The sequence below is a fragment of the Daktulosphaira vitifoliae genome, unplaced genomic scaffold (genome assembly GCF_025091365.1).
Source record: "Daktulosphaira vitifoliae isolate Bord-2020 unplaced genomic scaffold, ASM2509136v1 Scaffold_26, whole genome shotgun sequence".
Classification (NCBI taxonomy): domain Eukaryota; kingdom Metazoa; phylum Arthropoda; class Insecta; order Hemiptera; family Phylloxeridae; genus Daktulosphaira; species Daktulosphaira vitifoliae.
The window spans coordinates 1-6,186 of NW_026099597.1; positions in this window are offsets into that span (position 1 = coordinate 1).

Consider the following 6,186-nt stretch of genomic DNA (forward strand, 5'->3'; position numbering starts at 1 on the left):
AAAATCATAATAACATTATTTAATTATGCGTTTATAAAACAATCATTAAGGAAGTATATAACAATTCGTTTGTGATATATGATATAAACAAATGTTTTTTAAAAATAATATTTATACTTAAAATTGAATATTTGTCATAATTTTCTAGATGGTCATTATAATACATTATAATCAAATAATTAAAAGATCATCAATTAATAGACAAGTCATTTTTATCAAAGGGATTAAAAGATTTTAACAATATACCAAATATTTTTAAATTGAGTTAAGAATATTTGTTTTTATCGAATTCAATATGAATATGTGCATTTGTAAATGAATTAATAGGGTTATGAAAAACTGGCGATCGAAAATATATGAGTTTCGTAGTATGAATCACTAAATATTATGACATGATCGCAACAATAATTTCTATTCAAAAATTACATTGTTTTTAATTTTATAAAATGATTTAGTAGAAAAAAAATAAGGAGCAATGAGATATGATCTCCACTACTACGTCGTAAAATCGTAGCCTATTAAATGAATTGTTATCATTACTTTTTTAACAAAATACAAACTTTCATACGTAAAATTGGAGAATGATATTGTAATTGGCAAATCCACCTTAGTGAATAAAAAAAAAGTTCCACGCCGGATTTCTACACGCATCGTGTTCATGTAGCCCACATTAGTTATAATTGTCATTTTAGTGTATTAAAATAAACTAGAAAAGAATAAAGAGGGCTTGTGATATATAATTTATTGAAATACACCGCACACAATCAAACCTAAAAGGTTAACTTGATAGCTCATCAATCGCATTAACACATCTATGATATATGTACATTATGAAACGGGATAAATTTAAATCTCCCTTAGATTTTCAGTTAATAGCAAAATATTTATTCGAAAACATTATTCTTAACGACATTTTTTGATGTTAATTGTTTATATGTAAACACGTGTCTTACATTTTGGAGAAAAATAATGTTTAAGGGTTACACACAACGAACATATGAACATTTTTCAGAGAAATTATGCTATACACAATGTGCATACTGATAGTAATGATATGTTGTAATTATATTGATAAAATAATTACACGCATTATAAAATACACCACTTGAAATAGCTGTCTACTGACTAGCTGTCAGATATCGTTTGATTTTCCCTCGAATAACAACTCACAGTTGGGTTATAATTTAACGGTGGTGCTGGTTTAAGATTTTATAATTATTGTTTTTTATTAAGTACTATATTTGTATGTATTTGGAATTTATACAGTCAACCGATACGCCACGAGGGATTCTTTAATAGATTTTAATTAAGATACTAGTTCATCGGATAGAAAACCGATCGAAATTCAAAACGATAATATCCGTAACCAAAATTTATATCTTTAAATAGTGGCGGAAATTTAATATGAGATGATTGAGGTATAAGTATATTAAGAATCCTAATACTGATGAAATTACTAGTACTCCTCATTAGCGAGTTATATACCAGAAAAAATTATATTCATTAACTACTATACAGCTATGAGATATCTATAGTTGAAAAAATTCTGATAAAATCTAAAAACTAATCAAACTCGTTGAAATGTTTAATTTCCAACTAAACTGATATTTATCTTTTAAAGAGGAACAAATACGTATAAAAGAAATAAGACAAAAATCAAATCGAATAAATATTAATAAGGTGTTTAAGTTTTACAGTAGCTAAGTAAATTTTTGCAATTTTTTAAATGCCACATCAAATGGTGCGCTTAATTTTAAAAGAAAATTACTACAGATTAGTTTTTATTCGACAGTAACTTTAAAAAGGACTACTATAATTTGTCCAACTTACGTTATAATTTGCACGCGATTTTACGAAAAGTCACAATTCCGTACTTCCTGTTAAATATGTTGATTGTCACAACATAACGCAACAATGCATAATTTCGTGGAAATACAAAACATTGGGTACATTTCTGTATTTAAAACCATAATTAAGTTATAATTAACTGAAAAAACGTTCTTGTTTCAAATACATTTTTGAGACATTTCCCATTAATGAAAAAATACATACAATACTCGAAACATATGAAATAAAAGTCAGAGAATAAATTATTTCTTGAAGTTCTATTTTATAAAAATAAAATATTTTTTGTTATAAAGTGTCAAGTTATTTATTTTAATTAATTCTCAGTTGATCAATAATGATATTTGACATTAAATACTTTAAAAATAATACAATACGTTAGCATTTACAAATAATAAAAAAAATTTCGGATTAAAAATATTTCAATTAAATAAAATAAAAATGTAAAATAAACTATTAATAGTAAAAATTTGAGAAAATTGTAGAAACGCGTAGCAAATGCATGCATGCATTAAAAAATGCCTAATAACAGTTTTTTTAATATTTTAATGATTCACAAGGCAATTCCACAAGTCATACACATAATATTTTTATTGGTTTTTATTTTATTTTAATTCTGAAATATGCTTTCTGTTAACTTATGTTTTAAGTGATATAAATTGGACAGTAATATCATTAAAGATAATTTTAACTGAACTCCTAAAAAATCTAAATAAAAATTAGGACAATTAAATATAGAAAACAGGAAATAATAACTCTTAGCATAAATAAGCGTGTCTATTTACGATTAATAGAAACACTGAAAGAGATCTAGTTGTCAAAATAATATAAATAACAGTCTTATTAGATGTTAAAAAAAAAACACATTTTAGTATAAGACCAAGATAGTGAACAACAAAAATGTTGAACGCTATGTAAACATCTAAGTAATACGCATAATTTTTATAATCAAATGTTTTTACAATTTTCACTTGGAATAGTAATTTTAGGATAGTTACAAAATATTATTTTTAGCAATTTTAAAATTACATGTGCATAACAACTAATAAACAAATACATAAATTTACACGTCATGATATACAGAGTGATTTTAACGCAAGCCACTCAGTTTCTTTTAAAATAATAAGTTCTTTGAATTTTTTTTTTGTTTTTGTTAGTTACATATATATATCTATATATCTATTTTAAAATAATTTTTAGGTTCATCTCTTATATCTTATAGGGATGCCAACTAATTTTTTTTAATAGAAGCATACATATTAAATTAGCTTATAAAATAGAAAATTATCTGACTAAGAAAATGACTGGTCAATAACAACTTTTGGATCAGTACTTCTGAAGTTATTCTCATTTTCATAGATAGGAGGGTGGAAGAATACGACAGGGAATGTTTAGTGATAAAAATCCTCACCCACTCCTCACTTACATAGTTATTTTAAACAATTATCGCAAATTCTGAAATACCGATTCAGAAGTTGTTATCGACCAGTAATTTTCTTAAATAATTAATTTTCTATTTAATAAGCTAGTTAAATATGTACGTTTAATAAAAATAAAATTAATATTTTATAACAGATAAATGGAAACACATATGTAACTAACAAAAACCAATAAAAATATTTCATAGAACTTGTTATTTTAAAAGAAATTGAGTGGCGAACGTTAAAATAATCACTTTTTACAGCAATTCATTACTTTCTTATACTTAATTAAATTTTAATAATATGCGTTTTAAGTTATATATTCTACGTGACTTTTAATATTTAAATAAAAATAAAAGAATTAATAAACATGGAATTTCCATCAATCCATTCACGAACTTATTAATAAAAATCGCTGAAAATGTTAGCATAAATAATGATTAAATTTACTAAAATTTGATTAATTGATTTGTTTGATAAACGTGGTATTTCACCACTCGAAGAGAATTAGTTATTCTGATTTATAAATAATATTAATGCAAATTACGAAAATTGATGATGTTTGGGTTTCAATTATATCACTAACGTGGTAACAACATTAACAGTATTTAAATGGCAGCAACCGCTGATTTAAATAAATAGATGCATTAACCTAGGCTCATTAGAAATGTGGTTATGATTACAGGAAATTACATCTATTTGAATACAAACGAATTACAGAAAGTCAACAGTATAATGCATAGAAATGCGAAAAAACGGTTATAAATCAGAAAAAAATACTAAAAAACCATGCCAAACAACATTGGAAACATTTATTGACTGAACAGAATGTGAATTATTTTGAACTGAATCTATTACATGTAAAAATTAGTATAATCACTTATATATGAATACATTTTAACTGATGGTGGAGACTATTATAATAAGTATTTAAAAGTTATACGTATTATGTCACCATTATATTGTTATTATTTATCAATGACATATAACACAATGATTTACGACTTCCAGATGAGAAATCTTCCAATTTCAAATGACAACGTGTGGTTAGGGAGAGAGAGTTAAGAACTTTTTCCTTTTGTAAATTTGAATGAAAATAAAGCGCAAAGTTGAATTTGATTTTCTCTCTAACATGCGCATCACTTTTATAAAACAATGACAATAAAATAATACATCCTTCTATTACACAGCGAATGAATTTAAAATGTTCACCGCCACTGGGTTTTCGAATGGTTTAATTGTGTCACAATATAAAATTTCATAGTAATTTCCTCCTTGTATGCATACGTTTTGTACCTTTACCTGTTTGTGCAGTTTTATAAAATAAAACGTACATTGGCAGTAAAATTAAAAGATCCATTAACATGATTAGAAAATTTAATACAGCGTTTTGATATGCGAAAGATGTGTACCAACTTAAAAGTAGAGCTTGGAAATTGGTTCAAATCATCTGTTAGACTCACTAGAAAGATTGTCTATTTATTTTCAGCAATTATTTAGATATAATTATTTCACACAAAGTGATTTAACAGTAAATATAGTTTGCTATCGTCTGAAATTGTAAACTTAGAATAAAATATTTAACATTACGAATCAATACATAACTCGAATATTAAATATTTATAAGTTTATNCATTACGAATCAATGCATAACTTGAATATTAAATATTTATAAGTTTATTGTACTTGCATAAGACACTTTATACGTTTTTTAAATAGGACAGCTTATGGGAATTTTTTTTAATGTTTATTCGGTTATATTTTCTGAAATTTGTTGCAATCAATGTATAGAATAATACATCTCTACATGTACTTTGACTGATTAAAAAATACCGTTTTTACGTTAAAAATTAGACGAAATAAATAATTACGGCATGAAAAAACAACAAAAACGTAGCATTTTATTTAAGCGTAGAATGTTTTTATAATAATGATTTTTATATAATGACTATAAGTAAAATATTATCAAACGGACAAATGATTGATTTCGTGAATTTAAAATATTAACAGGTGGTGATCAACTTGAATTCATGGCTGTCAAGAAATAAATAAAGATATTCGCATACACAACAGCTCACTATTATTATATTATTGACTGTCCGCCTACATTTACACAATTGTTAAAAAATCAATGGAATGCAACAACCCGTACATAAGAATAGATAACGTTTGTTTTTATTAATTTACTTTGGTCTGTTTTTAAAATAAATAACATCTAAATAAGATATGTAACTATGTCTGTAATTGATCATCCAATTGGGAAAATAAAAAAAGTTTCTTAGTCGAAAATATATTTTCTCATGAAAAAATGAGACTTTCACTGACCAGTGCAAAATAAAAGTATAATTCGAATTAAACGAAGAATAATTTGTTATTACGACACTGAGTTAGGAAACACTGTGATTGTATTACCGCATGCAACTCATAACAAGACAACAATAATCGATTGTATCTATGCTTATGGTAAACGTGTAGGAAGTACTACACAATGTAAACTTGGCCGTTACAATTTTTTCAAAAGTTATGCGACAAGTTTGTAAGTAAACAAAAATGCAATAAATTACCAGAGAATTTTGTCCTATACAATCCAACGAAACAATAGGATAGAATCTATTGATATATATATATATATAAATCTATTCCATTAATCTCAACTCGATAATAACTTGTATAATTAAATTAGCTATGAATGCCCTTAAAATGAGTTACACAATTACATAATTTATAAATATTTAGGAAAATAATGAATTTTAATTACAATAATGCCATCGCGAACAGGTTTCCTACAAGCAGTAAATACTACCAACATTCCTATTAAGTTAGAGGTTCAAGTATTATTATGTATAAAGTAAATTTTTCCTTCAGTAACGCAACTATAATAATAGTTGTATGCGCAATCATAATAACATCTTGAAAAGTA